The sequence below is a fragment of the Arachis ipaensis genome, chromosome B6, assembly GCF_059453495.1.
Source record: "Arachis ipaensis isolate K30076 ecotype BB chromosome B6, ASM5945349v1, whole genome shotgun sequence".
Lineage (NCBI taxonomy): Eukaryota > Viridiplantae > Streptophyta > Magnoliopsida > Fabales > Fabaceae > Arachis > Arachis ipaensis.
In genome coordinates this window covers 49984905-49995767 of record NC_142441.1, presented here as the reverse complement: position 1 = coordinate 49995767, position 10863 = coordinate 49984905, and the positions used below count along the sequence as shown (strand labels likewise).

Below are 10863 nucleotides of genomic sequence, written 5' to 3'. Positions count from 1 at the left end.
ATCTTGTGAAAATATGCTTTTTAAGGAATTGGAGGACAATCTGTGCATCACAGGTGGTCGTAGCTATGGCTTCCACCCACTTTGAGACATACTCCACTGCGACTAAGATATATCTGAAAGAATAGGAAGGGGGAAAGGGCCCCATGAAATCAATTCCCCATAGATCAAATAATTCCAGTTCCAAGAAGAAGTTTTGAGGCATCTCATTCCTTCTTGTTAATCCTCCTGCTTTCTGGCATTCATTACATTGGTGAACATATTCTCTGGCATCCTTGAAGATAGTTGGCCAATAGAAGCCGCTCTGCAATATCTTTGCAGCTGTTTTCTCTGGGCCAAAGTGTCCACCATAGGCTGAACCATGGCAGTGCCACAGGATATCCCTCATTTCACTCTCAGGGACACACCTTCTAATTACTCCATCAGAACATCTCTTGAACAGGAAGTGTTCATCCCATAAGAATTTCTTTCCCTCATTGATTAACTTCTTCACTTGTTGCTTAGAAAAGTCTTGAGGTATCTTTCTTCCCACTTTGTAGTTTGCTATGTCAGCAAACCAAGGTGCTTGCTGGATCTGCAAAAGGTGCTCATCTAGGAAGCTTTCGTTCATGGGCTGAGATGCTTGTCGAATTGTTTCATGTGGTAGTCTCGACAAATGGTCAGCAACCTGGTTTTCAGTGCCCTTCCTGTCTGTTACCTCAATGTCAAACTCTTGTAAGAGTAATATCCACCTGATAAGTCTTGGTTTAACATCCTGTTTTGACATCAAATACTTAAGTGCAGCATGGTCAGTATAAACCACAACTTTGGATCCTATCAAGTATGATCTAAACTTATCAAAAGCATAAACTACAGCTAGCAACTCCTTCTCCATTGTGGTGTAATTTCTTTGGGCCTCATTCAACACTTTACTTGCATAATATATGACATGATGTAAGTTTCCCTTCTTTTGCCCAAGTACAGCACCAATTGCAAGGTCACTTGCATCACACATGAGTTCAAAGGGTAACTCCCAATCTGGAGGTGTGATGATTGGTGCTGTTGTGAGTCTGTTTTTTAAAGTTTCAAAGGCTTGCTGGCAGTTTTCATCAAAAACAAAAAGGTTATCAAGCATTAATAGATTACTCAAAGGTTTAGCTATTTTTGAAAAATCCTTGATAAACCTTCTGTAGAATCCGGCATGCCCCAAGAAACTTCTAACAGATTTCACATTAATTGGTGGAGGGAGTTTTTCTATGATTTCAACCTTTGCCTTATCAACCTCTATCCCTTTTCTTGAAACTTTATGGCCAAGAACAATCCCTTCGGGTACCATGAAGTGGCATTTCTCCCAGTTCAAAACTAAATTAGTTTCTTGGCACTGTTTCAAAACAAGGGTTAAATGGTTTAGGCAAGCATTGAAATTATCACCAAAAACAGAGAAGTCATCCATGAAGACTTCTAAAAACTTTTCGACCATATCAGAGAAAATGGAGAGCATACACCTTTGGAATGTGGCAGGGGCGTTGCAGAGCCCAAAGGGCATCCTCCGATATGCAAAGACTCCAAATGGACATGTAAAGGCAGTTTTCTCTTGGTCCTTGGGGTCCACCACGATTTGATTATACCCAGAATATCCGTCCAAAAAGCAATAATAGGCATGGCCGGCCAACCTTTCCAGCATCTGATCAATGAATGGGAGAGGGAAATGGTCCTTCCTAGTGGCATCATTCAATCTTCTATAGTCTATGCACATCCTCCACCCAGTCACTGTTCTAGTAGGGATCAACTCATTCTTCTCATTAGTGATGACCGTCATTCCTCCTTTCTTTGGTACAACTTGAACCGGGCTTACCCATGGGCTGTCAGATATTGGGAAGATTATCCCTGTATTCCACAACTTCATTACTTCCTTCTGGACAACTTCCTTCATTGTGGGATTTAGCCTTCTTTGTGGTTGAACCACTGGTTTGGAATTATCTTCCAAGAGGATCTTATGCATACACACTGCAGGGCTGATTCCCTTCAGGTCATCAATGGTCCATCCTAAAGCATCTTTGTGAGCTTTGAGTACATCAAGAAGTTCTCCTTCTTCCTTCTTTGTCAGGGATGAATTAATGATTATTGGGAAGCTCTCGGATGTGCCAAGGAATGCATATTTGATATGGGTGGGTAATGGTTTCAGTTCTTGTTTTCGTACTTCTTCCTTTTTGTCTTGTTTTTCATCTTGCTCAATAGAAGTCTCAGCTACTTGTTCCTCTGTTGCCCCTTGATTTCCTTCTTGCTCTTGAGGACTTTCTTCCAGCATTTCTTCCACCAAACTCTCTATCATGTCCACTCTCACATAATCCTCTTGCTCAGGGATGTGGTGCATTGACTTGAAGACGTTTATGACCATTTGTTCATTGTGGACCCTGAAGATCATTTCTCCTTTTTCTACATCAATAGTGGCTCTTGCTGTGGCTAGAAATGGCCTTCCCAAAATAGTTGAATTGTTTCCTTCCTCTTCAGTATCCAAAATCACAAAATCTGCTGGGAAAATAAACTCCCCAACCTTCACCAACAGATTTTCCACAATTCCAGTGGGTGTTTTGATTGATCTGTCAGCCATGACCAATGACATCCTGGTGGGTTTAAGCTCTTCTATAGCAAGCTTTCTCATCATTGAGAGAGGCATTAAGTTGATGCTGGCACCAAAGTCACAGAGAGCTTTGTTGAGAATTATTCTGCCAATGGTGCATGAGACTACAAAGCTTCCTGGATCCTTGAGTTTTGGTGGAATGCCCCTTTGAATCAAAGCACTGCATTCCTTGGTGAGTAACACGGTTTCCTTCTCAAGCCAACTTCTTTTCTTGTTGATAAGCTCCTTCAAAAACTTGGCATACAGAGGCATTTGCTCAAGTGCTTCAGCAAAAGGAATATTGATTTCCAGCTTTTTGAAAGTCTCAAGGAACTTGTGAAAATGCTGGTCCTTGGTTTCTTTGTTGAACCTCTGGGGATATGGCAGTGGAGGTGTGATGCTCTTTCCTAGTTGCTGCTGTCCCTGAGTTACTTCTTTTGAACCGTGTGACTGGTTATCCTTTTCATTGAGTTTCTCAGTGCTCTTGTTTGGCATTACAACTTGATTCTTGGCTTCATCTTCCTTTGTTTGCTCCTCATCTTCTATTGCACTTTTGCTGCTCTCTGCTTGCTTCTTTGTAGTGTCATTATTGCTCATCAATGTTCTCCCACTCCTCAATTGTATCACCTTGCATTCTTCCTTAGGATTTGGAATTGTGTCACTCGGCAAAGAGCTTGAGGGTCTCTCAAGAGAAATCTGCTTAGAGATTTGCCCCATCTGTCTCTCTAGGCTCTTCAGGGATGCTTCATGATTCTTGGTTGTCATTTCCTGGTGTTTCAATATTTTGTCTATCACGGCCTCCAAGTTAGTGATTCTTTGGGCTTCAGGTGATACTTGAGGTGGGTTATGAGATGTGGGTGGTGGATGGTAGGCAGTTTGGTTGGGGTTGGGGTAGTTGTTTTGAGGTTTTCTGTAGGGGTTTTGGTTAGTTTGCTGCTGGTTGTGGTTTTGGTTGCTTCTTGGGTTGTTTTGGTTTGAGTTCCTCTGCCATGGTTGTTGGTTTTGGTTATGATTATCTCCCCATCTGAGGTTTGGGTGGTTCTTCCAGGATGGATTGTATGGATCACCATACACTTCATTTGGTCCTTGGTTGTGCATATACTGTACTTGCTCTTGTTGTTGTTCTTCTTGAGTTTCTTCATTCTGTCCCATGTGGTTGATGGTTGGCTAGTGTTAACTGCTGTAACTTGGAGACTATCAATCCTCTTGGCCATTTGCTCAAATTGTTGTTGAATTTGCTGCTGCATCATCTTGTTTTGAGCCAAGATTGAGTCCACTCCTTCTAGCTCCATTACTCCTCTCCTTTGTGATGGTTGGCAGTTTCTTTGATGAGCAAAGAAATATTGGTTGTTAGCCACCATATCAATGAGATTTTGAGCTTCCTCTGCAGTTTTCATGAGTTGCAAGGAACCTCCAACTGAATGATCCAAAGCCTCTTGAGATTTCAATGTTAAGCCCTCATAGAAATTCTGCAGCTTATCCCACTCAATGAACATTTCAGGAGGACATTTCCTGATTAGGGCCTTGTATCTCTCCCATGCCTCATGGATGGGTTTAGCCTCCATTTGTGTAAATGTTTGTACCTCAGTCTTCAACCTTATGATCCTTTGAGGTGGGTAAAATTTGGCAAGGAACTTGGTTACCAAATCATCCCAATTGTTGATGCTGTCTCTTGGAAAGGATTCCAACCATTGAGTGGCCTTGTCTCTGAGAGAAAATGGGAATAGCAATAGCTTGTAGCTGTCAGGAGGTACACCATTAGTTTTAACAGTGTTACAAATCCTCAAGAAGGTGGATAGGTGTTGGTTCGGATCTTCAAGTGGTCCTCCACCAAAAGAGCAATTGTTTTGAACCAAAGTGATGAGTTGTGGCTTTAGTTCAAAATTGTTTGCATTGACATTTGTAGTTAAGATGCTACTTCCACAATGTCTAGGATTTGCAAAAGTATAGGAAGCTAAAACTCTCCTCTGGGGTGGATTGTTATTGTTGTTGTCTGCTCCACCTGGTGGATTGGTTGAATGTTCCTCCATATCTTGGAATTCTTCTTCTGATTCCTCTTCTCCAACAATATTTTTCCCTCTTTCAGCTCTTCTTAACCTTCTAAGAGTTCTTTCGTCTTGTTCATGAAAGATGGGTGTATTTCTTCTTGTACCTGACATACAAGCAGAACATAAGAAACACACAAACCAGTGACACTTCAATCTATTGCTAGAATGAAGTTTTAGTTAGCTTAAGCAAAAATTCAAACAGTTAGTGGGTTAATTGAAAATTAAAGGAACAGAAAATAAAAATGCTAGATCTAGATCACCACCTCACTTAATCATTGTCAATCTAATCAATCCCCGGCAACGGCACCAAAAACTTGATGGGATATTTTTGTGGAAAAACAAATTTCTCCAAAATACCCAGAACTAACCGGCAAGTGCACCGGGTCGCATCAAGTAATAATAACTCACGGGAGTGAGGTCGATCCCACAGGGATTGAAGGATTGAGCAATTTTAGTTTAGTGGTTGATTTAGTCAAGCGAATCAAGATTTGGTTGAGAGATTTATGATTTGCAGAATTTAAATTGCATAAAAAGTAAAGGGAATGGGTAGTTTGCATGAAATTAAAGAGAACTGGAATTTAAAGTGCTGAATCTTAAAGAGCAAGAAATTAAATGGTAGAAACTTAGAACGCAAGAAATGTAAATTGCAGAATCTTAAAGTGCAAGAAATGTAAATGGCTTGAAGTGAAAAGGGAATTGGGAATTGGATTTGCAGAAATTAAACAAAGAAACGTAAAATTGCAACAAGCAGAGAAATAGAAGAAGACTTGGATCGAATCGGATCTAAAACAGAAAAGTAAATGAGGATGAAAACAGTAATCAGGGAATGGGAAATGGAAAATCCGGATCTCAGGACGCAATTGGATTGCTTGGAGCCAACAATGTGCAGGGGGTTAGAATGTGCTTTTGAATGAGGTTTTGGTGGAACACCAAACTTAGAATCCTCCATTCTCCCTTAAGTTGTTTTTGGTGTGCAACACCAAACTTAGCTCCTTGCAATACATATCAATTATTCAACATTTTTATTGAAAAAGCTATGAAAAGAAAACTACCTCAGGTTGGGTTGCCTCCCAACAAGCGCTCTTTTATTGTCACTAGCTTGACATCCTTCAATTCCTTTCAAGAAGGCTGTAGGTTCTGGACCTCTTTTTCCTTATCCCATTGTCCTCCCAAGTATAGCTTTGCTCTGTGACCATTTGCTGTGAATTGATTCTTTATTGCTTCATCTAGCAGTTCAATGCTCCCATAAGGAAAAACCTTTGTCACCAAGTATGGACCAGTCCACTTTGACTTCAGTTTGCCAGGGAAAATCTTAAGCCTTGAATTATACAGGAGCACTTGCTGTGCTGGCTTGAATTCCTTCTTTGTGATTTTTTTGTCATGCCACCTCTTAGCTCTTTCCTTGTATATCTTAGCACTCTCATAAGCTTCTATTCTGAATTCATCTAACTCATTTAGTTGCAACAACCTTTTTTCTCCTGCAGCTTGGGAATCAAGGTTGAGGAGTTTAGTGGCCCAAAAAGCTCTGTGTTCAAGCTCTACAGGGAGGTGGCAGGATTTGCCATACAATAGCTGGAAGGGTGACTTGACAATAGGAGTTTTGAAAGCTGTCCTATATGCCCATAATGCATCTTCTAGCTTCCTAGCCCAATCTTTTCTTGTGCTTCCCACTGTTTTCTCTAGGATCTTCTTTAATTCCCTATTTGCTAGTTCAGCCTGGCCATTAGTCTGAGGGTGGTAAGGTGTAGCCACTTTATGGATTACTCCATATTTGTGGAGGAGCTTCTCCATCTGTTTGTTGCAAAAGTGACTTCCACCATCACTGACAAGACTCTTGGGCACTCCATATCTTGTGAAAATGTGCTTTTTAAGGAATTAGAGGACAATCTGTGCATCACAGGTGGTCATAGCTATGGCTTCCACCCACTTTGAGACATACTCCACTGCGACTAAGATATATCTGAAAGAATAGGAAGGGGGAAAGGGCCCCATGAAATCAATTCCCCATAGATCAAATAATTCCAGTTCCAAGATGAAGTTTTGAGGCATCTCATTCCTTCTTGTTAATCCTCCTGCTTTCTGGCATTCATTACATTGGTGAACATATTCTCTGGCATCCTTGAAGATAGTTGGCCAATAGAAGCCGCTCTGCAATATCTTTGCAGCTGTTTTCTTTGGGCCAAAGTGTCCATCATAGGCTGAACCATGGCAGTGCCACAGGATATCCCTCATTTCACTCTCAGGGACACACCTTCTAATTACTCCATCAGAACATTTCTTGAACAGGAAGGGTTCATCCCATAAGAATTTCTTTCCTTCATTGATTAACTTCTTCACTTGTTGCTTAGAAAAGTCTTGAGGTATCTTTCTTCCCACTTTGTAGTTTGCTATGTCAGCAAACCAAGGTGCTTGCTGGATCTGCAAAAGGTGCTCATCTGGGAAGCTTTCGTTCATGGGCTGAGATGCTTGTCGAATTGTTTCATGTGGTAGTCTCGACAAATGGTCAGCAACCCGATTTTCAGTGCCCTTCCTGTCTCTTACCTCAATGTCAAACTCGTGTAAGAGTAATATCCACCTGATAAGTCTTGGTTTAGCATCCTGTTTTGACATCAAATACTTAAGTGCAGCATGGTCAGTATAAACCACAACTTTGGATCATATCAAATATGATCTAAACTTATCAAAAGCAAAAACTACAGCTAGCAACTCCTTCTCCATTGTGGTGTGATGCCAAGGCATCTTAGGCTAGTTTCACTAGTATTTTTCTGTTAGTTTTAGTGGTTTTATGCACTTTCTTGAGCTTAAAGTAACCAAGAATGGTTAAAAGAATAACAAAGCAATGAACCATCCAAACAATATGATTTTGATGCAATATCCATGAGTTTTAGTTATATTACTTGAATGCTATGAATGGAAGATTTCTCATGAAATTTTGCAAGACTTTGATGCAATTGTTTGGATGATTTCAGGGAAGAAGAGGCTAGGCAAGGAAGCAACAAAATCAATAAAGGAAGCTTGAATATCACATGTGGAGTTTAAGTTCCAGTTTAAGCCTAAACTGGAGCTTAAACGCCAGAATCATGAAGGCTAAGAAATGCTGGAATTGAAGTTTAACCTCCAGTTTGACCTCAAACTGGAGGTTAAACGCCAGAATGATAATGCCACCCAGGAAGGAGTTCCACGTTTAACCTCCAGTTTAACCTTAAACTGGAGGTTAAACGCCAGAATGGGAAAAGCACCAGGGAGCCATTTCCACGTTTAAGCTCCAGTTTGACCTCAAACTGGAGCTTAAACGTGTTCGACCAAGTTCTCTCCTCCAGGGTTGTTCTCTCCATTTCCACGTTTAAGCTCCAGTTTGACCTCAAACTGGAGCTTAAACGTGTTCGACACCTCCAGGGCTACCCTTCTAAGCTTCCACGTTTAACCTCCAGTTTAACCTTAAACTGGAGGTTAAACGTGTTCGACCTCCAGGATGCCTCCTTCCATTTCCACGTTTAACCTCCAGTTTAACCTTAAACTGGAGGTTAAACGTGTTCGACCTCCACGGCTGCCCTTCCTATATCCACGTTTAAGCTTCAGTTTAACCTTAAACTGAAGCTTAAACGTGTTCGACTACATTACTCTCCAGGGCTGCCTTCTTCCATTTCCACGTTTAAGCTTCAGTTTAACCTTAAACTGAAGCTTAAACGTGCTTCTACAAAAGGCCTCACTGGAAGTATCTGGCGTTTAAGCTGCAGTTTAAGCTTAAACTGCAACTTAAACGCCACTCTTGGAAAAGGTTTCTTGGCCAATAATATTGCGGTTTAAGTTAGTTTTTGAGCACAAACAATAACTTAAACTTACTCTGGTATGAAACCCAATTGAATATCATGGTTTATGGGATTGGGCCTGAAGGATTGATGAGTTTGAAATCTCAATTTATTGAGTCATGTGTCATTATTTGATTATCACTAAGTTGGCTCAATGAATGTTACAGAATTTGGATCAACAGCCTCATCAAGATTATGGATCATAAACCCAAGGCAAAAGGAAAGCAGGGAGAGGCCTCAAAGCCCAAGAAGCACAACAAAAGCTCAATATAGAAAGTGTATAAATAGGATAGAATTTAAGTTAGAAGGACTTTTACCTTCACTTTGAGCTAGTTTTCATATCTTTGTAATTGAATTCAGAGCTATGACTCACTAAACCCCCTTTCATTGGGTTAGGGAGCTCTATTGTAATTCAATGAATCAATAATAGTTTATCTTCTTCTTCAATCTTTTCTCTTGAATTTTGTTAGAAAGCTTCTCGATCTAATTCCATTGAGTAGTTGTCTTGGGAAAAAAACTACCCATAATTGGAATCCTTCGGAACCTTGGGAAAGGAATGGAGGATTCATGCTAGAGAAGCTTTCTCACAGTGAATTGGATTGGGGTTTGGATGGATATTGTGACATGTAATCCTACCAAATTGTGGTTCATGAAACTGTGTGGTATAATCAGTGATCGAGCATCATCTCTTCTTATGAACATTTAAACCAAGGGATTGGGAATTTGTTCATTTTTAGAGAGAATTGGTGAGCCAAGGGATTGGGATCCAATCATATAAGATTGCCAAGCAAAATTCAATGAACGCATTGCTTGAGGAAGAGATAAACATGTTTTGATTCGGAGATCTCAATATCTCCTATAACCCAATGAATCCCCCAATTCTGATTACATCTTCTCTTTACATTCTGCAACTCAATTCATGCAATCACCCCCATTCCCTTTTAATTTCAGCAATTTAGTTTCTGCTCTTTAATTCATGCAATTTAAGATTCCGCCATTTCAATTTCTTGTCATTTACTTTTCCCGCCAATTTCACAATCCGCAATTCTCATCTCAATCTTGATTCCGCTCAACTAGAACACACTTCTAATCCGAATTGCTCACTCAACCAATCCTTGTGGGATTCGACCTCACTCTATTGTGAGTTTTTACTTGACGATAACCGGTGCACTTGCCGGAAGGAATTTTGCCGATCGTGCAATTTCCTAAATCGTAGCATAACTAGTTTATGTGCATCAAGTTTATGGCGCCGTTGCCGGGGATTGGTTTTCGATTGACAATTCTCAAATTGGAAGCTAACTAGATTGAGCAATTTTCTCTTGCTTTGTTAATTCTGTTCAAGTTACTTGTTGAATTTTAATTTCTGCACTCGGTTACATGCTTTCTTTCCTTATGCCTTTAAATTCAAGCAACTAACTCACTAACTGTTTGAATTAATTCCTCAATTGCTCTAACCATACTCTTCCAGTAACCAAGAGTATTTCACTTGTTTGTGCCTGTGCTGTGTTCTTGTATGACAGGTAGGAGAGGAGAGACATCAACTCCTCCATATACCGAACCAGAGAGGACCCTTCATAGACTGAGAAGGGAAGCAAGAGGGAAGAGAGTAGTGGGAGAAGAGGAATCTGAAGGAGAATCTGAGGACAATTTTGAGGAAGCTCTAGATCTCAACATGGATAGAGAAGTTCACAACCATGAGAGAGCTGATGGAAACAATGCCATTCCTGAGAGGAGGGTTCTTAGTTCATACATAAACCCAACCTCTGGGAATTGTGGTAGCAGCATCCAGAAACCACCCATTCAGGCCAACAATTTTGAACTCAAACCACAGCTAATATCACTTGTGGAGAATCATTGTTCATTTGGTGGAAGTGCTAATGAAGACCCAAACCAACATCTCACAAAATTCCTGAGAATTTGTGACACTGTGAAGTCCAATGGAGTCCAGGAAGATGCATATAAACTACTTTTGTTCCCATTTTCACTTAGGGACAAAGCAGCTAAGTGGCTGGAATCATTCCCAAGGGGGAGTCTAACAACATGGGATGAGGTGGAAAGCAAGTTTCTGGCACGTTTCTACCCCCCACAAAAGGTCAATAGGCTTCGATCTGAGGTTCAGACTTTTAGACAACAAGATGGTGAAACTCTCTACGAGGCATGGGAGAGATTCAAGGACTTGACAAGGAAATGCCCACCAGACATGTTCCATGATTGGGTGCAATTGCATATTTTCTATGATGGACTCTCTTATGAATCAAGGAAGGCTGTAGACCATTCATCAGGAGGTTCATTGAACAGGAAAAAGACTGTGGAAGAAGCCATTGAAGTGATTGAGACAGTGGCTGAGAATGAGTACTACTATGCATCAGAGAGGCACAACACTAAGGGAGTCATGGAGCTGAACCATGTT

At 40.7% G+C, this 10863-nt stretch overlaps 1 non-coding gene across 1 annotated transcript; it reads right to left on the bottom strand.

The window, feature by feature from the left end:
• Positions 1-10551: 10551 nt before the first annotated feature.
• LOC148555506 (small nucleolar RNA R71) lies at positions 10552-10655 on the bottom strand. The gene has a single exon (XR_015886516.1). It is a non-coding gene; the product is annotated as a small nucleolar RNA R71 (small nucleolar RNA).
• Positions 10656-10863: the final 208 nt, after the last annotated feature.